The sequence below is a fragment of the Macaca thibetana genome, chromosome 1 (genome assembly GCF_024542745.1).
Source record: "Macaca thibetana thibetana isolate TM-01 chromosome 1, ASM2454274v1, whole genome shotgun sequence".
Classification (NCBI taxonomy): Eukaryota; Metazoa; Chordata; class Mammalia; order Primates; family Cercopithecidae; genus Macaca; species Macaca thibetana.
In genome coordinates, this window is record NC_065578.1 from 82604805 (window position 1) to 82631843 (window position 27039).

The following is a 27039-nucleotide window of genomic DNA, read 5'->3' on the forward strand; positions in this document are numbered from 1 at the left end:
TGTTGTTTTCCAAGTCACAAATGACTTCCACATAAATCTAAAGAGCATTTTTCAATTCCCATCTTACTACACTTCTGAGCAGCATTCAAGACTCTTAATCATGTCTTTTTCTTGAAATATCATGTGGCTCCTATGACTTCATACTCTCCTAGATTTCCCCCTCTCTCTCTAACCACATCTCAAGCTCTTTCAACAGCTCCATTGTTTCATTTAAGCTGTAAACATTGGGATTTTCCAGAACTTTTCTCTGACTCATCTTATCATCTCTTCTCTACTTACTACTATCTGTAATTGACCTCATCCAACTTTGCAGCATTAAATACAATCTCTTTGCTTACAATTCCCAAAGTTCTATCTCTAACTAAGATTTCTCTTTTTGAGCACCCGACTTTATATCTGACCGCCTTCTTGACTGCTCTACTTGGATTTAATCTGAATGAAACTAAACTCTCAAAGAACCCCCACAACCTTTTCCTCACTCAGCCTGCTCATCTTGGGAACCCATCTCCTCACAGTTGTTCACATCAGAAATATAGGAGTCACTCTTGATTTATTTTCCTTCCATCGATTTCTAAATGAAATGCTTCTGTAGAAAATTGCTTTTATCTTCCAACTACATCACTAAATCACTTTTTTTTTTTTTTTTTTTTTGCTTTTAACATTTTTCCCTGTCACCACTATAGTCTAAATACTGTATTCTCCAGCATGGAATATTTCAGCAGTTTCCTAAGTCATCTTTTCCATTCATGGCCTCCCAATTATTATTATTATTATTTTATCTAGAAAGCATCTATAAGAATCAGTAAAATGTTAAACCCTGAGGATGTCACTGTCTGGCTTATAAGTCTTCAGAGCCTTCCTACTGAACTTACAATAAACTTCACTCTCCTTAACTTGCCTCCATGTTCCTCGGTGATCTGGACCTGCTCATTTCTTTGTTCTTATCTTGTGGCCCAAACCCACTCTGCCCCAGCAGACTCCTCTGGCTATTCTCCCCATATGCTGTTTCCTCCATCTAGAAAGCTGTGCCCTCTACTCTTCATATCCAGGCTTCTTCTTATCCTCCAAGTGTCATCTTACATGTCAGTTTCCCAGAAGAGCCTTCCTGACAATCCAATCTAAATTAGTTTCTCACTCACCTTTTTGTAGTCTCTATCATATTATTTTTCCTCATAGAGCCAATCACACCTTTTGTTGTGTGTGTTTGTTTTAAGAACCACACATGTCCAGTTTAAACAACCATACTAGTGCCTAACAATTGACCTGGCAGCGAAAATGCTGTAGTCCCAACCTTCATAATCGTTAAAGATAGACTAGTGTTGTATTAACACGGATGATCTGTATACAGTATGGATGATAAGCATGTGATAGTTCCCAGTAGAAGTTTGGATAACTGGTATCAATTATAGGGTAGTTTGAGAATATAGTGAAAGCAAAGCAGAGAGGGAAATTATAGAAGAAAGGGGAGGACTACGGTATGTGGGCAACCCTGGGGATCAAAGTGAAAATAAAGAAGATGCAGTAGTTCACAGAAAATCAAATCCAAGGAATAAAAAACTAGATTCAGGCATGTTTTAATATACTGGAACATCTAGCCCAGTGTTTCAGGAGGGATGTAAAACATCCCTTCTGAAATAATGCCAACAATTCTGCTCAATTTGTTTAATTAGCTTGTTAAATTCATGATACTCAGTTTAGATCAAGGTAGATCTAAATTAGGGAATGCTCTGGAGGAAATAACGTGAGTTGAAAAAAAACCTCCTCTCTCCTGATAGGGATCTGCCTTAAACTACTGAAGGTGCCAGGGCCCTGGAGGAATCCTCAATGTCTGTGGTAAACATTTTGGTGGGCTAGGTAATACCCAATTCATACAGCCAAGCAGTGAGAAGATTGAACCCAGCTCAGATGGTGAACCCTACTTAGCCTAAACCTGTAATGGTCATCCCTCAAGATTTCACGCTTAAGCCATGGAAATTGGCTAAAGGAGTAAGCATGTGACCTTATTTCGGTCAATGAAATGAAAGTAAAAAATTTGGAGGGATTCTGGGAGATGTTTCCTTATTAGTAGTTGAAGAACACAGAAGACATAATATTCTTCCTTCAGACTTTGCTGCATGCAGATGTGAGGTCAGAAACTGGTTACCACTTTAGGATAAAACCAGCACACAGAAGAAGGGAGAGCCAAGGGAATTTCCTGGGAAAGAAACTCATCACCAGAAAGAGCAACCTGAATCAGGTCTACTTTAGACTCCCAGTTAGGAGGGCAATGAATATTTTTGTAGATTTAGCCAATTTAAGTTTGACATTCTCTTATTTGCTATAGAAAGCATCTTAACTAGTAAAATGTCCCAGAAATACATATATGAGGAGGGTTAAAAAAACACCAGGTAGGCTGTTTATAAAGGCAAATTTTAGAATGTGGTAAGATGATCTGTTATCTCCCCACACGCCAGCCTTTGGGTTACACTGGGGAGAAGGCTGCTGATAGCTTCCTGACTTCACTGGTTCAAGCTGGAGCAGAGCAGAATGGGCCAGGTAGTGGCTGTATTTCTCTCATATTTGCTGAACAAGGACACTTTATTACCCAAACTTTCAGCGGACATTTTTATTTTTTCTAAATGAAGAAAAAACAACGCAAAACACACACACACACACACACACACACACACACACACACACACGTAAGTTCAACCACATTCAATAAGCATAGTACGTGTCATCAGATAATTGTAAGACATTGTAAAAATAATTATAATAGTGCTTACAAAACAACAACAATAGAAATACCAACAATAATAGTAAACATCTATATAGGTCTTACTATGTGCCGGACCGCATTCTAAACACTCAATGTAATTAACTTCTTCAGTCTGCATATGAAGTAGGTATTACCAGTTTGTTAATATTACTGATAAGGAAACCAAGACAGAGGAGGTTAAGTGACTTGTCCATGGTCATACCTCCATTTAACGGAAGACCCTGTTTTCAAAATGACCATTGTATTCTAGAAGCTAGGGCTTTTAAGCACTAACCGAGATTGCCAGTTATTGTGGGTCTATAAACTGAAAGAGATGATGAAAAATTGATTTTGTGTTCAGGGAGCTAACAGTTTGCTGTGCTCTCTGTAAGCTCAGCCAGTAATAAGAATATTTGCTTCCATTTTTAAATGCAGTAGAGACAATGTCTATATTTTGTTATGTCAAACATTCCACAATATTTTTGTGACTGTTGGTGATTTCTTATTGATTGTTTTGTCAATATAATTTTATATTTATGCCACCCAAAACCACTTCTCATTTTCAAACTACATTAAAATAATAAAGGACATAAACTGCAGTAAGCTTTTCTAGGGGATTAAATATTTTCATCACTAATTTTACCCTATAAGAGTATGACACATGCTTCATTTAAAGTTTTAATTACCAAAAAAACTCATATTTTATTATTCCAGGGACATATGAAGCAGTTTTATCACATGAGCCTTAAATATCCTCTAAGAATCAGCAAAAAAGAGATTGTTTCCTAGGTCTACATAACTGATGGCTAAATTATTATCCATAAAATCATTCGAGAAAACTTCATGTGTGGCAGTATGAGCATGTAGACTGTAAAATATCAAAAATGACTTCATTTCATATGCTAACAGGAATAGTCCATCATGCAGTTTAACCTGGGACATTAGATAGGTTTAAGTCTTTCAGGCCTAAGCGAAGAAAGGCATTGCATTAAAACTCCCCTCAAGCTTCCCTGCAGACACTTTGAACATGCCATCCCTGTCATCTTGGAGAGTAGGTGTAACTAGGTAACTTCCCCAGCTGCAGTAAACATTTAAATATGTTGGTCTTCTGCTCCCAGAGGTTTCCCAAGCTGCTCTGTTAAATCTGTCAATATAGAAGAATGAAGCCAAGAAGAAAAACTGCAAAGAACTGAGAGGAAATCAAAAATGAAGAAGAGAAGACAGGAGTAAGAACAAAAATGATTAAAGATCAATTGATTGTCATACAATGACAATGGAATTGTCCACATACAAGGACTTAGAAACAAAATTTTCCTTAAATGAGGAAAAATATACAAGCCATTTTGCATAGGTCCTAGGAGAAGGAATTTTACATATTGATACTGCTTTACAATATCATGCTTCCTTCCAAGGGGTAATACAACAGAAGTGCATATCTTGAAAGCTCAAAGAATTTGTTGGAAGTATAGGAACATTTAATGTTAACTTATGATCTGTGACAAGAACATTTGAAAAATATTAATTGATATTTACTTATTTCAAAAGTCTTGGTTGTGGCTGTAACAGCCTCTCTGCACAATTAGCATACCCAGTTCCTCTTACAAGGGAACAAACTTTGGAATCCTATCTGATTCCCCTTGTCTGACCCCTATACCCACCATCACTGGTAACTTTTTTTTTTTTTTTTTTTTTTGAGACAGAGTCTCGCTCTGTCACCTAGGCTGGAGTGTAGTGACAGGATCTCGATTCACTGCAACATCCACCTCCCTGGTTCAATCAATTACCCTGCCTCAGTCTCCCAAGTAGCTGGGATTACAGGCGCATGCCACCATGCCCGGCTAATTTTGTTGTATTTTTAGTAGAGATGGGGTTTCACCATGTTGGCCAGACTGGTCTCAAACTCCTGACCTCAGACAATCCGCCCGCCTTGGCCTCCCAAAATGCTGGAATTACAGACATGAGCCACCATGCCCAGCCCACTGGGAACATTTAATTCCTATTTGTTGCAATAGAAGAGCTTATGTGTCAGACACGGAAGCTATCATTTTTTATCCTATTGCTGCTATTTTAACTATATGATAGTGCATAGGTTTAATTTCAAGAAGCATCAGTTTTATTACTTGAAAAATGCCTACCTCTTTATTTTCAGAGTGTTCCAGAGTCCCTGAAATAAATAGGTGAGAGCACATGGACATTTGGTAGGCCCTCAAAACACATTGCTATCATTTCTTCCTTCTCTCTTTTTCTTTTTTTCCCCAAATTCTGGAAAGAATGCTGGATTTCATGTTTTAGAGTGGCAAACAGATGAAGAAAATGACATATTTTAAAGTATTTTCCACTCAAGCATTGCAATTATTGCTCTACATGTACTCTCATGTAATCACTGATGTGGTTTGGCTGTGTCCCCACCCAAATCTCATCACTGTGGCTCCCATAATCCCCATGTGTCATGGGAGGGACCTGGTGGGAGGTAATTGAATCATAGGGGCGGGTTTATCCTGTGCTGCTCTTGTGACAGTGAATAAGTCTCACAAGATCTGATGCTTTTATAAAGGGCAGCTCCCCTGCACATGCTCTCTTGCCTGCTGTCTTTGCACCTCCTTTCCTTTCCACCATGATTGTGAGGCCTCCCCAGCCAGGTGAACTGTGAGTCCAGCAAACCTCTTTTTTTAAAAAATAAATTATCTGGTCTTGAGTATTTCTTCATAGCAGTATGAAAATGGACTACTACAATCACTAAAATAGCCAGTAATGCAGTCATTGGTATCCCTATGTTACACACCAGAAAGTGAGGTTCAGAACGTTCTACTAACTTGTCCTAGACCATTTATTAATCTAATAATATTTGCTGAGTGTTTGCCATGTTCTAATCATTAAGCAGGGGCCATAGACACAAAGATGACTTTGCTAGAGTATTTCTGTCCTCTATAAGATCTTATTGTGGTAAAGGACGGGAGGACAGACAGTATTAATACACTGTATTAGAGGCCAAGGCCAGAAGAGGCAAAGCTCTCTGACTCTTTTTGCTACACCAGCCTGACTCTTGTGTTCAATAATATTCTATCAATCTAACTCTTAGCTATTCGTAGTGTAAGTAGGATCTTGCTTCTTCCCCTGGGACTCACCCCCTCTTCAGAAGTATATCTCTTTTTAGGGTAGTATATCTTCCCAGAGCACAATGCCACACCTTTACCTTCGCTACAACACATCATCTAGTTTCATCTTTTCCCCTGGACTGATCTACTCAAATATATAAATATTCATCTAAAACTTTCTATGTATCAGTCTTTATGCGATGCTCTAAGGATAAAATATATACATGAGAATAATTTTTTAATTACTGTGCTTGAAAAGTTTAGAATATTAAAAGGGAAGACTGTTATTGAACAGATAAGAAGAGTAAAATATCATAGATACTGAAATAGAGTTGTGTAAGAGATGAAGTCAAACAGACAAATAAAATAACTGATCTGTAATGTCTGCTTTGTGTAACAGTGGGTTAAGGAAAAAGATGAAGGGTTTTGTTGTAATATGTTGAGATTGAGTTGATTGTGGCACCTGCCAGGGTCCTGTTCAGGTGGATATTTAGACCTTGAACTCAGGGGAAACATCTTGCTTAGAGATATACTTTTTAGAATATATATAGATGTCACTTAAAGATATGAAATGGTAGATTGCCCAGAAAAGTTAAGGAAGAACAGGACAAAAATGAGCAAGGACAGAGAACTAGCCTTTGTGGGGGACACTCTCATCCACAATCAGAAGCTTGTCCACAGCCCCCAGGTTTGTAACAAAATCACATACCAGAAAAGGGTTGAATGAAGTCTATTATTAATACTGTTATGAAAATTCACTGAATTGAAACTTTTTATGGTTTTTATTAAAGCCAACGAGAAAGAAAAACAGATGAATGAAAAACTATAAATTCAAGACCTCAACTTATGTCTTAGTGCTCCATAAATGCTTTAGTTTATGAGTCAAATAGTGATATTTTAATCTCAAGGTGGGATCTTCAAAAGCTTTATAAATATTATTAGTTGTATAGCTGTAACTGTTATCATTTTAGCACCTAACTCATACAATTAACCTTTTTTTCTTTTAAACCATCAGCATATTAAAATACTATAGTGATTACTGATTGGTTTAGTTCTATTCTTAATCTGTTTTGAGTAAATGCACTAATCTTAAAAGAAAAAAATGATGCCTTGTATTTCTTATCTTTCAGTAATTAAAACAAATAATTTAATAGTTACATTTTTGCTACATAATTTGTTTGTTTTTTTTTTAATCTGAAAACTTACTCCTAAGGGGAAAAAAATGTTCTTGCTTCAACCTTTTTACTAAGACCTAGCCTTCAAGAGAGACTTATAGGAAATAGGCCATTAGGTGTTTTGAAGATTGTTTAATGCAGCAATTCCCAGGGTCTTATGCTGAGATAGAAAGTACCCAGGAGTAGTATTATGGGGTGGGAGAAAGCATAGTTCCTTGTAAAAATAGGTTTGGAATACGCTTAAGTTAAAGAGAGTACTGTAGGACTTCTCAGGGCCTTTAATGGGCTTGTGTTCATGTCAAATTATTTAAAAAAAAAAAAAAAAAAAAACTGGCTTAAAAGCACTGATCAAAAGACCATAGAAGACAAAAGAAAAAAGAAAAAGCATGGCGGAAACCAACTTGAGTGATTCAGTCAGATAAAATGAAAAGCAGAAGTGAAATGACAACCTTAGCCTGGGTGTGTAGCTAGAGAGAAAAAAGAAGTTGAAGGTCAATTTTATGACATTACAAATAAAGCCTATGTCTGACTTTCAGGGAAATTGCTGTTGGCTTTACCAAATGTCTCTTGGAGTCTACTTCCCCCTCTAAGTAGAGGAACCTAGTCTCTTTCCTACCACTGCATCTCCAGTGCCTAGAATAGTGTCTGTCACAGAGAAAATCCTAAAACATTATTTATCAAGTAGAGCAAATAATAAATAAATGACAGTTAAAGCATGATAACTAAAATTATATAATTTGGAGACTTCAATGGATGGCCCACTTGTAGAAATGAAGACTTCCAGGTGTTTCCTAATCCTGTCTCTATCCTGAGGGATTGTACCTAAGGGGTTTTCCACAGGAAAAGTTTGCACAGCCTTGGCAACTTGCCACTGCATGTGAAGGCACAGTCAAGGGTGGTTTTAATGAGAAAACAATAAGATTTGAAAGGAGGTTGACTGTCCTTTGCACAGTATGTTTTTGCTCATTAAATAATGTTAATTTTAAGCTTAACCCTAAAGCTTGGATTTTTATATTGATATTGCCTCACGTTTATAAAATAGTTTTCAGGTCTCTTCCAAACTGATTAGCTCCATCAGTCATGAATAAAATGACAAAATAGCCCACTGCATAAAGAGGAAACAAAAGCCAATCATATGAATGATTTTCCCAAGGTCACAGAATTTTTATTGGAAGACCCAAGATTAGAACCGAGGTCTTCCAACTTCTCTATTCATTATAACACACAGAAGAGTAAACATTAATTCCATCTGGTTTAAGAAATCCCCTGACTTGCAGTGGAATGGAAACTTTCTTTTAAAAATAACCTCTATTTAAAAAGAAGTCTACATGACTAATTCTCTTAAAATAATAAAACAATAATAAGAACACATAAAAGTCATCTAAAAAGCCGGGTGAAGAGAAGATCAAAGATGCTTATGTAAGGACAAGATAGAAGCCAAGCTTCAGAATTCAAAGCTTTTGTGAGCGCTAATCATTTTGCTTGCATTCATAAAATCTTAAACATTTTCTCTCTACTTTTTGATGTATAATATTCAATCAATTGTAATGGAATATAAGTGGAGAGTGCTGGTAATGGCTCCTAAGCATGAAAGTGAAATCATGGCCCATGTGCAGCGCTGCAGCCCAGAGGGGAGAGGCAGCCTTTTCCTTCGAGTCCAGATCCTTTTAGAAAAGAGAAATGGCCTGCGACGGACTGGTGCCACTTTTTTTCCTTTTCTTACAAGTTAATTGAAACAGAAGGACTTTGTTTTTTCCTCTTTTCCACTCTAAAGTCAAAGGCACTGACAAGGTTCACTGCTGGGCTATAGATGTGTATGTTCTTTTTCAATGGAATTGTACATTTCCTTATAAAATATATGTAATATATAATATATATGTAATAGATATTAAATGGTTGGGGGACCATTCTGTGACTTCCTGGGCAATAGCATTTTCCCAGTTTATTGAGATTTTTGAATTGCAGGTGGGATTAAAGCTTCATGACTGACCCACTTCTTATGCTACTGCACACAAACTGAGGGAGTTGACATTAAAACTCGTGTGATTAAACAATTCATAAGTCTTTTAAAACTGTACATTTTGACATGAAAAGAATGCACAAATATTCACAAATTACTTAGCTAGTGAATTGTGAGCTTTTAACAGAAAAATGAAATAAAAGAAGGCTTTTTATTTTTTTAAAGAAGTGGTTGTATACAACCACTTTCTCAAGTTTTCTGGTATGTATTTATGAGATTAAATGTATAAAAGAATTATCCATGTGTGGTGGTCTTCAAACAGTTAAATAACAAGCTCCTGTTGAGAAAACATCTTGTAGCAACAAAAGAGCTTTTAATTCCAAATTTAATAAATGGAGGAAGGGGAGCTTTTGACGGTAAGAAATGGAAAAGACAGAAGAAAGAACATTGGAGGGATGGTGGAGGGTAAACAAAATAGCATTCAGCCTAGAAGGTATTCATTTTCTGTCCTTAATGTAAGGAAAACCATAAAAACACCTGCCATTGAAGATTCAGAAAATTTTCACAGAGAACATTGGGTTTTTATAAACAACAAAGAGAGCCATATCAAAATTTCCTTCCTTGAAACACTTATGTAACAGGAATTAGGAATAGGAATCAAAATAGTTTCACTGTGAATAGTTAAGGCTGAAAGTGTCTGCATTTTGTATTACTGAGAAGATCCTGTAGAGAGTATATCTCTTTTGTCACAAAGGAAATATTGGTTCATCATGTACCATCATGGGTTCCAGGACTAGGACGTTTAAATTAAAGAACGTGCAGAACAAGGTTAGTGAATGAAGAGGACAAGAGTAGAGACTCAGTCAGTTATCATGATGACGGAGGATGGTGATTACCACCAAAAGTCATAGTGAATGTTTTGCGTATCACTTATAATTTCATATATGTGTGTGGTATTCCCTAGCAAATATTCAGTTTATCTTGGTTAATCCCTTTTTGTGTCTTTTTTAAAGCTCCTAATTGAAAATTTTTTTGTCAAGATTTGTTAAAGAAAAAAGTATTCTATGAAACATTGTTTATTAAAGAAAAATGCATCCAGCCAACATTGTTATTTTCATCCTAGCCTGAGTGAAAAGTCACATAAGCATATCACTTAGAGAATGATTTTTAAACAGAGTCTATTATTATTTGAGTGACTTCACTCCAATCCAAAGCACACCGGGAACTGTAAAATGTTACAGACACTATTTCATCACAAAGGCAGTGTGTTATGAGGGAAATCATTCTTAGTTGTATGGGAGAAGTCATGACTCCCAATCCAGCCACTCATTGACCAACTATGTCACAATGAGAAAATCACTTATAATCTGATACTTTTCTTATCTGTAAAAAAGGAGAAGAGAATTATAATATATGCTAGGACTAAAGAGAATAATGACTGAAATAGTGCATGTGACTATTACTATTTTTATTATTATCAGCATAAATAAAAACTCATATTTTATAGCACTTTATAGTCTACAAGGTACTTTCAATTGCTTTATTCTGTTTAATTCTCACAGCAACTCTCTGAAACAGGTTTCATTGTCTCCATTTTTCAGATGAGGAAAAGGAGTCAAAGAGGTCAGCACCTGTGTGATATGATCAGGAAAATGAAGTGCCAGGACTAAGATTCTGATTTTCAGATGCCCTACATCATGACCCATTACACCAAATCATCTCATTATAAATATTCTGGTTTCATACTACTTTACAGAGTCAACAAGGGACATTAGGCATTCCACAACTACTTGAATAGTTCCAGAATTGGGGTACCCTTTCCTCCTGAGGAACCCATCTATATTTCACTACTGTCATCTTTTAAAAGATCTCCTTTCTCTTGATCCAAAATCCAACTCTTTGTAACTTCTGTTTATATTTTTCTATTTTTGCCTTCTAAGAATGTGCAAAATAAATGAAATTCTTTTTCAACTGAATGACTTTTGAGTCACTCCAAACTTTCATCTGTTTTCTGGAAACTAATCCTTTCTAAAATACTTAGAAGATACACTTTCTAGTCTCCTCATCACGATGACTTTTTTTTTGTTTGTTTTTTTAAACTCTGGAAATATATTAGTTGTCAAAGGCATCTTTTTGTTGTGTCTAGTATAGTGCTTATAAGATTGTGTTTGATTTTATGTTTTAAATTATTTGCTTCTTCAAGGTGGAGAGGGGATCATAATATTTATTTTTTATTTGTTTCCCTGAGACCCAATATAAACCTTGGAACATAAAAAAACCTTTAATATTGCATGTTAAATTAGTACACTAAAATATTAATTGAATTTAACACTAAGCAGCATCCCCAAAATTGATGCTTAATTATAGAAATTCAATCTAGAGAGTGAAACAGGCCAGTTCAACTTGAGCGTTTCTTTAGTTAGTGCTATGATGTAATAAAGGGCTCTTAATTTGCAAAAAGGAGGTAGACACTGTCCTCCAAAGCTAATGGTAGAATCTAAAAAGACTTCACAAGAGAAGTGACAGGTCTTTTTTTCTGAAATTGGAAGAAAAAATATGCTTTTATGTAAAGCAAAAGTAGTAAGAGTTTAATTCTACAAAATACATTGGGACTATATTATGTAAAGTTTTGGAAATTGGAAAAAAAGGGCTAAGACTTTATCTCCTAGACAATAGTGACAAGCAAAAATTGCTAAGCAGAAAAGTTATGTGATAATATTTATGATTTCAAATATGACCCTGAAGCTGACAACCCCATTCTAAATGTTTTGCAGTTTTCCCGAATCAATCTGATGAGCACTTAAACAAGATTATTGACACTCTGAAAGGGGAGCAGAGGTGAAAGTCATGGACACGACAGAGAGGAGGGAGAAGAAGTGCTTTTGGGGTGCTACATGAGTCTCACAAGAAGGTTAAGGGCATGCACTAAATAATCGAAGGACTTTACTCCATTAATTTATTCATTTAACAAATATTTATTAAATGTTTACTATAGATATGGTTCCTGTTCTTATGCAGCTTACAGTGTAGTGTGGGAAAGGGCACAATTTAAAAGGAATAAAAGTAAAGTGGGATCAGTTATAAACTGGGCCAGTTTCACAGACACTGGGTCAGTACAGTCATACAAGGCCATATACTCAGAAGAGCCAAGCTCTTGGAGTTTGATATTCTGCAGTCATTGTCTTTAAATGTTTGATAATTTTCTCTTTAAATCTGTGTTTCATAATTACCATCCAATGAGACAATGGAGCTTTTGTTGGGGGTTTGAAGTTTTAACTTTCATGCAGTTCTGGCTTTCCCTTCCTCTCCCACCTCTCCAGGAAGGTTCTTAGCTGCCTGCTCTCTGCATCCTGGTGTCCCAGGCCCTGCCTGACATTCCCCTTCCTGCCCCAACCACTGCCACCCTTCAAGTAAGTGGCAATAGGTCTCAGTAGCAGAAGGAGGCCTGTCCTCTGCCATTGCTTCCAAAGGGTGCCTGGGCATGAGCACAAGGACAGTTGAGTGGATGCACATCTAACGACATCTTGCAGGCATGGGGGTGCTGGTGGGAGCAGCGAGAATCTGTGCCTCAGAGGGCAGTGCCATGGCAAATTGGGCAGGTGACTTGGTGGGTGCCTCGTATCTACCCTCTAGCAAGCATGTCCCAGAAGGGGGATTATAATTTCCTGGGGGTTTCTTATCTACTGTGTATGGAGGTGGTGGCCCATGGAAGGGGATATTGATTTCCCTTGTGACAGCCAGGCCTTGAATTCTTGTTTTACATAAAGGTCTGCAGACAATAAAGCAGGCCCTGATTATAAAACGCTGAAGTTAGGGACAGTCTGTAAGTACATAACCCGGTAGGGCGTGTGGAGGCCTGGTAGTTTCCCCAGACATTTAATCTGAGACTGTATCTAAGAACTGATAAGAGTTACGCAGGCAGAAAAGAGGATGAAGAAAGTTCCAGAAAGAAGAAATAACATATGAAGGCCCAGGGTTGAATCGGAGCCCAGCAAGTGTTCCAGGAAGAAAGAGAAGTTGAGTGTGATGGGAATGGAAATGGTGAGCAACATGGAGGCAAATGGCAAGTCATGGTTAGAGCGGAGGCCAGTAGCTCTGCCAGACAACGAAAGGGCTTGGGAAGATAGCTGGAGGAGTAGCAAAATTAAAGAGTGTCGTCTCCCAGTGTTCGCTACATTTAAGATCCATCTTACCTACCCTGTGCCTGTAGAGTCCATTTTTGACATGTAAGTAATGGATATTACAGTATTCTCTGTAATATGTCATGTGGTTGGAATGAGCACATCATACTCTCATTGTCAAACTTAGATCCTGGATCCTTGTCACCTATGAATGTGAAGAAAAGTGCCCTTTTTCCTCAGATTTCCGCAAGCTAGATATTCTGAAGAAAAGTGCTCATGATGAGATAAAACAATCACAAGTTTATCTTGTGCTTCATCGCCAGCCTCTACTTACGGAAATACTGTAGTTATTTTACCCAAATTCTCCCTGGGAGATTGTGTTATGCAAAAGCTAAGTGAATGGACCTCAAGAGTGCACCAAAAAAATGTCTCCAAGTTGCAACAAAGCAGATTTTTCAGAATTGACATAAAGTAGTTTTTTTCCTTAGTAAGAATTGTTTTTATCACATTGACATTTAGTTTATTAGAGCTAAGGTTTACAAGACCAGTTCCTAAAGAGCTTTTTACCTAAATCAGTTACCATTTTATATAGATAAGATGAGAAAATGCTGAAAAAGTATGGTTTTTCCCTCAAAGATTATTCAAAATAAAATCACATCATCAGTTCTTTACCACCAGGAAGCAGCATAATTACCTCAGACTTTCAAGGAAACAGGTATGCCCAGCAATTGGTTTAATTTAGGCTTGGAATTGTTTTCTTCATCCAAATTGCTAGTTTATTTTTTCTATCCTTGATATACTTTTTAATGGAAAAGAATCTATTTCTATTATTGACTTGGAAGAATATAATTGAAAAATAATTAGCAAGGCTTTTACAAATGAATGCAGGAAAGAGAAAAGATACATACGTGTGTGTATATATATATTTTATATATATATATAATATACACACATACACACATACACACACTTCAAAAGCAGTTTCCAATAAATGCCACTGGTTTGGTATATAATAAATGTCACAAAAAAACGGAAAAGAGAACTAACTTTTGTGGCACTTTTAACATGCACCAGACAAGTTAGATATTATTATTCCAACTTAATATTCACAGCATCCCAATGTTACCCAAAAGAAAATGAAACAGAAAGGGTTCAATAAACTTGCCCAATTTCACATGAGAGTTACTGATAGAGTCAAGCCTTAAATTCAAGTGTATCTTACTACAAATTCCTTGCCTCTTCTGTCTCATGTTAAAACACTGAAAACCAAAATGGAGTAGAATTCTGTGATTGAAGTATAATTTGCAAGAAGAAAGTCATGTTATTTATTTAGTCAATAGGAAAGACCTTAAATCAATGTATTTTTGCCTTGCTGTACTAATTGTTCGCTGCATAGTGTTTAACTAGCTTTATCAGAATCTATAATATGATTTGATTAAATCATGTCTTTATTTTAGGTTCAGGGGTACATGTGCAGGTTTGTTACATAAATAAATTGCATGTCATGGGGGTTTGATGTACAGATTATTTTGTCACCCAGGTAATAAGCATAGTGTCTGATTGGTAGTTTTTTTGTTGTTGTTGTTTTGTTTTGTTATTGAGATGGAATCTCACTTTGTTGCCAGGCTGGAGTGTAGTGGCGCGATCTCAGCTCACTGCAACCTCCACCTCCCAGGTTCAAGCAATTCTCCTGCCTCAGCCTCCCGAGTAGCTGGTACTACAGGTGTGCGCTACCATGACCAGCTAATTTTTGTATTTTTAGTAGAAATGGGGTTTCACCATGTTGGCAAGGATGATCTCGATCTCTTGACCTCATGATCCACCTGCCTCGGCCTCCCACCACACCCGACTGATGGGTAGTTTTTTTGATCTTTAATTTTCTCCCACCCTCCACCCTCAGTAGGCCCTGGTATCTGTTGTTCCCTCCTTTGGGTTCACATGTACGTGTGCTTAGCTCCCACTTACAAATGAAAACATGTAGTATTTGGCTTTTTGTTCCTGTGTCACTTTGCTTAGGATAATGGCCTCCAGCTCCATCCATGTTGCTGCAAATGACATGATCTCATTTTTTCTAGCTACATAACATTCTATACTGGATATGTACCACATTTTCTTTATCCAGTATGCCACCAATGGTCAATTAGGTAGATTTTATGTCTTTGCTATTTGAATAGTGCTGTGATGAACATATGCATGCAAGTGTCTTTAGGGTAGAAAGATTTATATTCTTTTGTGTATACATCCAATAATGGGATTGCTGGGTCAAATGGTAATTCTGTTTTGAATCCCTTAAGAAATCACCAAACTGTTTTCCACAATGGCTGAACTAATTTACATTCTCATCAGTGGTGCATAAACATTCCCTTTTCTTCACAACCTCACCAGCATCTGTTATTTGTTAATTTTTTAATAATAGCCATTCTGACTAGTGTGAGATGGTATCTCATTGTGGCTTTGATTTGCATTTCTCTAATGATTATTGATGCTGAGCATTTTTTCATATGCTTGCTGGCTGCAGATAGGTCTTTTAAAAAGAGGCTGTTCATGTCCTTAGCCAACTTTTTAATGGGGTTGTTTATTTGTTGCTTGTTAATTTAAGTTCCTTATAGATTCTAGATATTAGATCTTTGTCAGATGCACAGTTTGCAAAATATCTTCTTCTGTTCTGTAGGTTAGCTGTTTACTTCTCTTGATAGTTTCTTTTGCTGTGCAGAAACTGGTTAGTTAAATTAGGTCCCATGTGTCAATTTTTGTTTTTGTTGCCATTGCTTTTGGTGTCTTCGTCATGAAATCTTTGCCAGGGCCTATGTCCAGAATGGTACTTCCTAGGTTATCTTCCAGAGTTTTTATAGTTTTAGGTTTTACATTTACATTTAAGTCTTTAATCTATGATGAGTTGACTTTTGTGTATGGTATAAGGAAAGGTTTCTGTTTTAATCTTCTGCATATCACTAGCCAGTTATCACAGCACCATTTATTATCTAGGAAATCCTTTCCCCGTTGCTTGCCTTTGTTAGCTTTGAGGAAAATCAGATAGTTGTAGGTGTGTGGCATTATTTCTGGGTGCTCTATTGTGTTCTATGAGTCTATATGTCTGTTTTTGTACCAGTGCCATGTGGTTTTGGTTACTGTAGCTGTGTAGTGTAATTTGAAGATGGGTAACTTGATGCCCCCAGCTTTGTTCTTTTTGCTTAGGATTACCTTGGCTATTTGGGCTCTTTTTTGGTTCCATGTAAATTTTAAAATAGTTTTTCTCTAATTCTGTGAAGAATGTCATTGGTATTTTTATAAGAATAGCATTGAATCTGTAATTTGCTTTGGGCAGTATGCCATTTTAACCATATTTATTCTTCCTAGCCATGAGCATGGAAAATTTTTCCATTTGCTGTGGCATCTCTGATTTCTTTGAGCAGTATTTTGTAATTCTCATTGTAGAACTCCTTCACCTTCCTGGTTAGCTGTATTTTTAGATATTTTATTCTTTTGGTGGCTATTGTGATAAGATTGCATTCTTGATTTGGTTGTCAGCTTGGATGTTGTTGGTGCTGGCAATTGTTGTACATTGATTTGTATCCTGAAACTTTGCTGAAGTTGTTTATCAGATCAAGGAACTTTTGGGCAGGGACTATGGGGTTTTCTAAGTATAGAATCATATAACCTGCAAATAGAGATAGTTTGACTTCCTCTCTTCCTATTTAAATGACTTTTATCTCTTCCACTTACCTGGTTTATCTGGCTAGGACTTTCAATGCTATGTTGGATAGGAGTGGTGCGAGTTTTGTCTTGCGCTAGTTTTCAAGGGGAATGCTTCCAGCTTTTGCCATTCAGTATAGTGTTGGCCATTGGTTTATCATGGATGACACTTACTATTTTGAGGTATATTCCTTCAATGCCTAGTTTGTTGAAGATTTTTTACGTGAAGGGATGTTGAATTTTATTGAAAGCCTTTTCTGCATCTATGGAGATGATCACGTGGTTTTTGCTTTTTGTTCTACTTATGTGGTGAATCACATCTCTTGTTTTGTGTATGATGAACCAACCTTGCATCCCAGTATAAAGCCTACTTGATTGTGATGGATTAGCTTTTTGATGTGTTGCTGGATTTGGTTTGCTAGTTTTTGTTGAGGATTTTTGCATCTATATTCATCAAAGATACTGGCCTGAAGTTTTCTTTTTTTATTTTGTCTGTGCCAGGTTTTGGAAACAGGATGATGCTGGCCTCATAGAATGAGTTAGGAAGGAGTGCCTCTTCCTGAATTTTTGGAATAGTTTCAGTAAGAATGATACCACCTCTTCTTTATACATTGGGAGAAGTCAGCTGTGAATTTGTCTGGTTCTGGACTTTTTCTGATTGGTAGGCTTTTTATTACTGATTCAATTTCAGAACTGATTATCTGTTTAGGGATTCAATTTCTTCCTGGTTTGATGGAGATCATATGTTTCCAATAATTTATCCATTTGTTCTAGGTTTTCTAGCTTGTGTGCATAGAGGTGTCCATAGTAGTCTCTGCCTTTTTTTTTTTTTTTTTTTTTTTTTTTTTGTATCTCTGTGGGGTTGGTTAAAACATTGTTTTTATCATTTCTGATTGTGTTTATTTGGATCTTTTCTTATTTTTTCATATTATTTTAACTAATAATCTATCAGTCTTATTTATTCCTTCCAACAGCCAATTCCTGAATTCATTGATCTTTTGTATGTTTTTTCACATCCTGTTTTTTGGGTTTTTGTTTTTTTTTTTTAGTCGTCCTTTGATTCTGGTTATTTCTTCTACTTGCTTTGGGGTTGGTTTGCTCTTCTTTCTCTAGTCCCACTAGGTATGATGTTAGGTTGTAAATTTGAGATTTTTCTAACTTTTGCTGTGGGCATTTAGCACTATAGACTTCTGTCTTAACACTTTCTTAACTGTGTCCTAGAGATTCTGGTATGTTGTATCTTTGTTCTCATTAGTTTCAAAGAATTACTTGACTTCTGCCTTAATTTCATTGCTAACACAAAAGTCATTCAAGAGCAAGTTGTTTAATTCACATATAATTTCATAGTTTTGAGCAATTTTCTTAGTGTTGATTTCTATTTTGATTATGTTGTGATCTGAGAGTCTGGTGGGTATAATTTTTTTTTTTAATTTGCTAAGGATTGTTTTATGACCAATTGTGGGTCAATTTTAGAGTATGTGGCCTGTGTAGATGAAAATAATATATATTCTGTGGTTTTAGGTGTAGAGTTTTGTAGATTTTTTTAAGTCCACTTGGTCAAGTGTTGTGGTCAGGTCATAAATATCTTTGTAAGTTTTCTGCCTTGATAATATGTCTGATACTGTAAGTGGAGTGTTTAAATCTTCTACTATATTATATGGTTATCTAAATCTCTTTGTAGGTCTCTAAGAACTTTATTTATGAATCTGGGTGCTCCTATATTGGATGCATATATATTTAGGATAGTTAGGTCTTCTTGCAAACCAAACCCTTTACCATTATGTAATACTCTTTGATTTTTAAAATATCTTTGTTAAATTAAAGTCCATTTCATCTGAAATTAGTATACTAATCCTTGCTTTCTTCTATTTTCCATTTGCTTGATAAATTTTTCTTCATCCCTTTACTTTGAGCCTATGGGTGTCATTGCATATGAGATGGGGTCTCTTGAAGACAGCATACCATTGGGTCTTGCTTTTTTATCTAACTCACCATTCTGCCTCTTGACTAGGGCATTTATCCCATTTATATTCAAGGTTAATATTAATATGTGCAGATTTCATTCCTTCATCGTGTTGTTAGTTGGTTATTATGCAGACTTAATTGTGTGGTTGCTTTACAATGTTAATGATCTATGTACTTAAGTGTATTTTCAAAGTGGCTGATAATGGTCTTTCCTATCCATATTTATCACTCTGTTCAGGACATCGTGTAAGTTCTGGTGGTAATGAATTCCCTTAGCATTTGCTTGTCTGAAAAGGACCTTATTTCTCCTTCACTTATGAAGCTTAGTTTAGCTGAATATGAAATTCTGGGTAGGAGTTTCTCTTCTTTAGGAATGCTGAATCAAGGCCCCCAATATCTTCTGGTTTGCAGGATTTTTGCTGAAAAGTCTGTGGTTAGCCTGATGGGGTTCCCTTGGAAGGTGTCCTTCCCCTTCTCCCTAGCTGCCTTTAATTCTTTTTTGTTTCATTTCAACTTTGGGGAATCTGTTCACTATGTGTCTTGGGGATGGTCATCTTCTGTAGCACCTTGAAGGGGTTCTTTGCATTTCCTGAATGTGAATGTTGATCTCTCTAGTGTCCAACTACATTATTCTGGAGAACTGGTCTTCAAGCTCTGACATTCTTTCCCCACCTTGGTCAGCCATACCCATGCAGAACTATGGTAAAGATCACGTAACGAAAATCAGAACAATTTCCATTTACTGAATGCTGACCATCATATTGTGCTCGACATTCATCAATATCCTCTGTTGTGGAAAACAATAGTGCAGTTTGAAAAAAAAAATCAATTCTGCTACCTGGGGGAAAGGCAAGTGAGATGCACTTGGAAAGGGAAAAGAGAAAGTGAATCCAGAGGTCCAAGGTCAAGCATACCCTCCAAGAGATCAGAGAAAAGATGAAAATATATAATGAGTAAGGTCATGTGAAATTTAATGAAGAAAGAAAGCAAAATTGTGATAGCAACTGTATCACAAGCATAATCCATAAGTGTGAGTGCACCTGCATTCACCCTGAGATGCACACCAAACCCAAACTTCCCTTTTCCCAACTAAATAATCACAAGTTCTTTATCTGCTGCAAATTAGATGCTGAAGGATAGAGAAAAAAGCAAAAGCAATGAAAAGTCTAAAGTTCAAAACACAATGCACAAAGCATTTTATGACTGCTTACTACTTGCTGTATACTGGTGATAAAGAGAAGCAGTAGGAAGAAAATCACACTAGGAAAGGAGATCTAAGAGTTGAAAGGCAGCTTTCCAGAATCAAGTCAAGTATATGTTTTCATGTTATTTGTGTTGCATGCTTCCACTTTAGGTCATAGGTACTTGTATGTCAAAGGTATTCTGTAAGTGTTAAGTGAATCAAACAGAATGAATGGGGAGAGGGAAGATGAGATTCATTTAGAAGAAGAAACAAGAAGGCAATTTACTTTTGCATAGGTGGGAACATGGTTCAGGGCTCTTTACACTGACTAAAAGGGAAGAAAAATAATAAAGAGAGAAGGGATGCCAATCACACAAATGTAAATGTTCAAAGATATATGAGAGTTGAGGTGGAAGATGTATGATCTTATGTGTGATTTCCTCAGTGAGAGGAAATATCAGATTTATGAATATACTGTGCTCCATTTTCATCTGTAAGAGGAATTTGAAAAGGAAATATTATTTTGGGTCATGACTTGTCTTCTGCATATAATAAAAATAGTTTGAAGACTTTAACTACATAATTTAAAAAGGTATAAAGGAATTTGATGTGTGCTGGGTAGAAGGTAGGGGGACACAAAATGTAATATGTGGACACATTTAGTCACAAACAAATCCAAAATATAGGCATGAAAACTGTTTATTAATTCCTTGCTGCATGACAGGCATGGCTTAATATATTCTTTTCAGACCAAAACATTTTTATCTGCAAAATGAGAGGATCAAATTAGGTTATCTCTAAGTTCATTTAAAATTGTTTTTAAAAAATCTATGTAGATAAACAGAGTAGCAGTCTGCAATGTATTTATAAGGAAATGTACTAGTCAGGTTGGCAAGATCTATGTGAAAGAATTATTATTGGGCTATATGAAAAAAGATTCTGCCTTTTTAAATAAGATGAGTAATGACAAATTAATTTTCATGCAGGTTGAAAATGTGGCAGATGTGTATGGAGAATGAGAAAATTGCTGTTATAATAGAGATGACTTAAATTATGATATGAGGATGATAAAGAAGAGAGAATGTTTTCTGTCCTTTCAAGATGTCAAACCTTAACTGAACATGTTTTAAAAAATGAAAATAAAAGTCTCAGTGCAAAGGATACATTTACTTCTCTAACAGAGACTGTTAATTGTAGACTCTCCATACCTATGATCTCCTTCTTCTTTATTAACCAAGTCTCAATCACATTTGGTTAACAAATAAAATACTATACTCTCCATCATCCCTTCTAGTGAAATGAGCTTATATGTCTCAGTGCTGCCCAGTGAGATGTAAACTTACTATTTTGTGACAGTCTTTCTGGGAAGGCTGCTTAAAGGGAGCCAATGAATCAAGGAGAAGGGATAATTGTTTATCCTTTCCCACCTCTTCCTGCTACAACAGAAGGGATGGCAAGCTATAGCAGCCAATTTAGACTACATATAAACTCAAAGAAGGAAGTTCCATGCTAAAAATGGAATATAGGAAGAAATAGACTGTATCACTGATAACGTCCTCATGTCACCAGAATGATTTATCTTCAAACTTCTCTTTTAACTGAAATAAAAAGTAAACTTCTGTCTTGATTAAGCAACTCTCATTTTCATTATTATTTCCTTCCCTGTTTATATACATTTAAAGCTTCTTCCAACTGATTTAGTTCTCAGAAGTAAGGTTCTTCAAGTATCAGAAACTAAAATGTGGCACTAAGTATGTAATGGAAGCAGAGCTGCATAGGTGCATAGTAATGACTCAGATAACGAAAGCCGAAAATCTCATGATCTTTATAATAAATCTACAAAATACTTAGTCAAACCATCACCTGCTACACATTAGAAGCCAACCACATGCTGCCAAAGGCTACATATGGTATTAGGAGAAATGGTAAAATATTGGTATGGGTTGTCAGAAAAATCCTAGCATGACAAATTCAAGGTGGAACTAACTACCTGGCCAGTCTCAGAGTTGAAACGGAAGACATGCACCTTTGCTGAGGAAGGTACTCTTTGCCTATAACCTGCAATCTCAATTGACTGAGAGTCTGGTAATTTGAAAACTTTCATGGTTGAAAAAGCCAACTGCCTATACCCCAAATTGAAACAGTTAAAAGAAGTGTCTGAAAATTCTAGCCTTAGCGATAAATATGACTTTTGCCACACCATACAAAAGTTGTCAGCCTGCTTGCAAAGATAATGCATTACTTCATATATTCCGAATGCAGCAGACAGCAAGCTGAAAATTATTTAGATGGCAGAGCACACAGGTCTGTAAATAAAAGACCAGGGTCTTCAAGATTAATAATTCCATTTACCCAAAATCTTTGGCTATTTTTATTCACACTTGGAGATGACCAAAAAACAACTATGCTGAAAGTCTATCATACTTTTTAGGGTGTCTTATCATCCAAAACTAATCCAGGGGGTCATGAACCCATACTAACAGGAAGTGACTTGCTACATATGTGCAGTCCTTAGTGAAGACATTCTCCTGAATGTCCATTTCAGAAGTGGCCACAGAGGACAACAGAAAAGGAAGACCCTCCTGAATAGCAAATCCATGGGTCAAGAAAGAAAATGAACAAGAGAATTTTTACTGAAGAGCAGAACCTGGGACTGCCAGATGGACCAACTAAAGAACTCACTTCACAGCTAGGGCAGTGAGCCCTCACCATTTCTTCTCAGCAATAGTTGGCTGCTGTAAAATCAGAGAGGTTATTCATGTCTTAAGGTTAATAAAAGTATCTATAGGTAACTGAAACTTGAGGAGCCAAATTGAGGCCAGATGAAGGAGACCGTACATTATCCAGAGAGAATGAACTTGGAGCAGGATGCAAAGACTGCAGGGGAGAAATCAGGGTTTTTCTGCTGGAGGAAGAAGCAGAGGGTACATACACATAAGGTATCCAAAGAAGCCCACTATGGAAGCTGGGGCAGATTGCATAGTTATTCTCAATTCTTCACTCCTTCCTATGCAGTAGAGCAGAGAAAATCGAATATACCAGTGACTTGCTTTGACCAATGGAAAGTTAGAGAGGACAGGAGCACAGATTTTCAACATCCCTATATGGGGGCCTGGCGCGGTGGTTCACGCCTGTAATCCCAGCACTTTGGGAGGCCAAGGTGGGCGGATCACGAGGTCAGGAGATCCAGACCATCCTGGTTAACACAGTGAGACCCCGTCTCTACTAAAAATATAAAAAATTAGCCAGGCGTGTTGGCAGGTGCCTGTATTCCTAGCTACTCGGGAGGCTGAGGCAGGAGAATGGCATGAACCCGAGAGGCGGAGCTTGCAGTGAGCCGAGATAGAGCCACTGCACTCCAGCCTGGGCAACAGAGCAGACTGCGTCTCACAAAAACAAACAAACAAACAAAAAATGCTCATATGGGACTTCTGTGCCTACCACGAGAACATACCCCATAACTATTAATTCAGGGAGAATGAGAAGATGTGGTGCAGACCATTAGCCAATCCCTAGGGCTGAGTTCAAGTGTAGCCAACACTCATCTTAGGGGAGAAATGTCCCCTCTGACCTACAGACACATGGCTGAGAAAAATCAATGCATGTTGTTGTAAACCATTGTATTTCAAGGTTGTTTGTGATGCAGCATTCTGGCTAAAAAAGCAGCCAGGCCTATTCTAACAATTGTAGCTCAGAGTAAAGAATGTGGGCATCTCATCAGCAGACATGGTTACTAAAAAGATAGAGAAAAGATACAATGAGAAAACTGTAAACAAACTCTTGGAAATCCAAAGAACAAAAGAGAAAGAAGAAAGATTAAGAACTTTCTAGAAACCTCCTACAGTGGTCAGGAAGACTGGGACATTTAGCCTAGGAGATAAAAATGGACAGGAAGATTCATATCATGCTTAAAAAGAAACTGCAAATGATTGAAAAGTTGGGGTTTTTTTTTTTTTTTGTTTTTTGTTTTGTTTTGTTTTGTTTTTTAAGTGGAACTATTTCAAAAGTAAGAAATTAGTAAAAGGACAAAGTTGTTAATGCACCATAAACAATTGATCAAAAGCAGAAAAAAAAAATGAATTGCTGTGGAAATGGATACAGTGTGATCCTACTTTTAGTGGACTACTTGAGTTTTTAAAAAAATTAGGAGGAAGGCAAAAGGTTCAGAAAATAGAAACAGAAGTGTAAATAATACTATGAAATGCGCCTAGCCGAAAAAGCTGACTTTTCAAAAGAATACATTAAATGAAGAATACAGAATGAGATCTTTAAAAAAAGAAGTCAGGAAAGTATTACATAGAGTAATTGCAAAGGCCTTCTCTCCTTATAACACGGAAATTGATGGATTTGAGAATAAGGATATTAAAAAAGATCTTTAAGAGTCTACAGGAAATAGAAGAGCTAGGACAAAGCATGGATGTCATGTAGAATATTTTATGACAAACTGCTGACCTGAGCCAATAATTCCTGGGCTGGGGAAAAAACTGTCACTCTATAGATAGGTGGGTTGGGATGAGGGTGGGGAGGGAAAACTATAATGCTTACTTTCTAAATAGATTTCAAAGGAATGCTGGGAGAACACAAAGAGAACTAGCGTGCGTTAATTTTAATAGTAGCATTTTGTTGATCAAAAAGAAAGCAGGAAGAAAAATAATAAATCATGCATGTGGTAATAAAAAGTGTGGTAGGTGATTAATGTGTTAAAAGTCAAGGGAAGAACTCATCAGAAGAGTAAAAGAAGAGAACTGAAAAGCAAAGGGGACAATCAACAAAATGTGAACATACAGTTTATACAAGGAATGCAATCATACAGGTACCAATAACTCAGTTGCAAGGAATAATTGAAATATGCACGCATATAAAAAGGACACATACTTTGTATAACTTGAAAAACATTTGAGGATCAAATAAAATAATGTATTTGAAAAGGTTTATAAAAACCGTAAGTTTTCTACAAATAAATTAGTGGGTGCAATGCTGAGAGCTACTCCTTGAGGGTGAACAACATAGAAATAGTGTTCAGTGCAACTCAACAAATGTTTATTTAACGACTGCAATGTACTAAGCAAATTTTAGGCTCTGGTAAGACACATCAGTAATGAAGACAAACATACACATTAACTATATCAAGCAGGACAAAGGGCTCTAAAGAGAATAAATGCAACTCTCCAAACAGATCTCTACTGTCACTATTGAATATCTTGTAAACTCTCCAGAAATATGTGTATGTGCAACTGTGTCTGTGCATATATATATATATACACACACACACACATATGTGTGTGTATATATATGTACATTTTAATGCTACACATTTGAGGATACCTTATTACACTATTCGGACTTTGTGATTTTCTCTTAACACAGCAATTTGGAGATTACCCCCTTTCAGAACATAGAGAGAGCTACTTCATTTCTCCTAATAGCATATTTTATTGCATGGTTGTGCCATAATTTATTGAATTACTGGCTTTTAATGAACAATTATGCCATTTCCAGTCCTTTCTTATTCATGTAATGCTTATTCATACTGTGCTTTATATATGGGCTAATACACCTGTTAACACAAATCTCGAGAAGTGAAATGTCTGTCACCTGGCATTGAATTTTAATTTTGATACATAGTGCCAAATAGCCTTCAAAGTGAAACATTCACTTATATTCCCACCAACAGTGCACAAAATTGCTTTTGTCCTCAAACTTCCTGCCAATGCCATTTATTATCAAACCATTTGATCCTTGCAAGTACAATAACTAAGAAGCTGTCTCATTGCTGTTTGAATTTCAAACTACAAATCTCATTGTAGTTTAAATTGCAAACCATAATGGTTTTATTATGAGCAAATATGAGTATGTTTTTACATATATAAAAGTCTTTTGAGTTTCTCTTTCTGTGAATTATCTGTCTATAATCTTGGCCTGTTTCTAAAAATTAATAAGGTAGAAGCAATGAGCCAATTTTCATATATCTTGGCAGGTTTTTCCAGTTGGTTATTTTCCATTCAAATTTATTTATGATTGTTTTAAACTATTTTGACATTTTGATCTTTTTTTAATTTTGAGATTATTGTAGATTTATACACAGTTTTAAGAAATAATACAGAGAGATTCCATATACTTGTCACCATTTTCCCTCACTGGTAACGTTTTGCATAACTATACGACAATGTCACAAGTAGGAAGTTGACACTGATACAATTCATCTACCTTATTCATATGTTAGGGTTACATTCACTAGTGTGTATGTGTGTATATGTGTCTGTGTGTGTTAGTTCTACACAATTTTGTCACATTGCAATTTCCTGTGTTCACTGCTGTGGTCCAGATACAGACTTGTGTTTCATCACAAGGATTCCCTTGCTACCCTTTTCTATTCACAGACCCTCCTTAAGCCTGACAAGCACACATCTATTCTCCATCTCTATAACTTTGTCACTTCAAAAATGTTATATGAATGGAATCATGGAGTATGCAATATTTTGAGATTGGCTTTTTCCACTCAGTGTAATTCTCTTGCATTTGTAAAAAAAAAATTGGCATTTCGAATTTTGGTACTATGCTATTTAGCTTAAGATTCATACCAAACTTTAACTGTAGATTTATACCTTTTCATTGTCTTTCATTTGGTAGTTTCATGCAGTTTTCCCTAAAGTGGACCTTGTATAATGTTAATGAAATGACTCTTGCCTGCTTTTAGTTTTAATTTGTTTACCTATATTTTGCTTCCTGCCTTCACTGATTTTAGATGAATATCTTCTATAGCGCTTGTGTCATTTTGTTGTCCAAATTGATGGTCTTTTGATGAGCAATTTTATCTCATTGATAATTACTGATATGGCAATTAGCTGTGGCATTTATGTCATGTTCTACTTCTGTATTTAATGCTACTTATTTTGCTATATTGTCTATATTTCTCGTATGTGCATGATTTACTTTTATAATTTGGAAAGCATATTCTCTTCTTCAGATTTCTAGGTAGTTACTATATATATATATATAAGTATATATAAGTATATATAAGTATATAGTAAGTGTGTGTGTGTATATATATATATTTCAGAAGAGTTTTACAAAAATTATCTTTTAATTCTCAGGGAAGGGTTTTCTTAT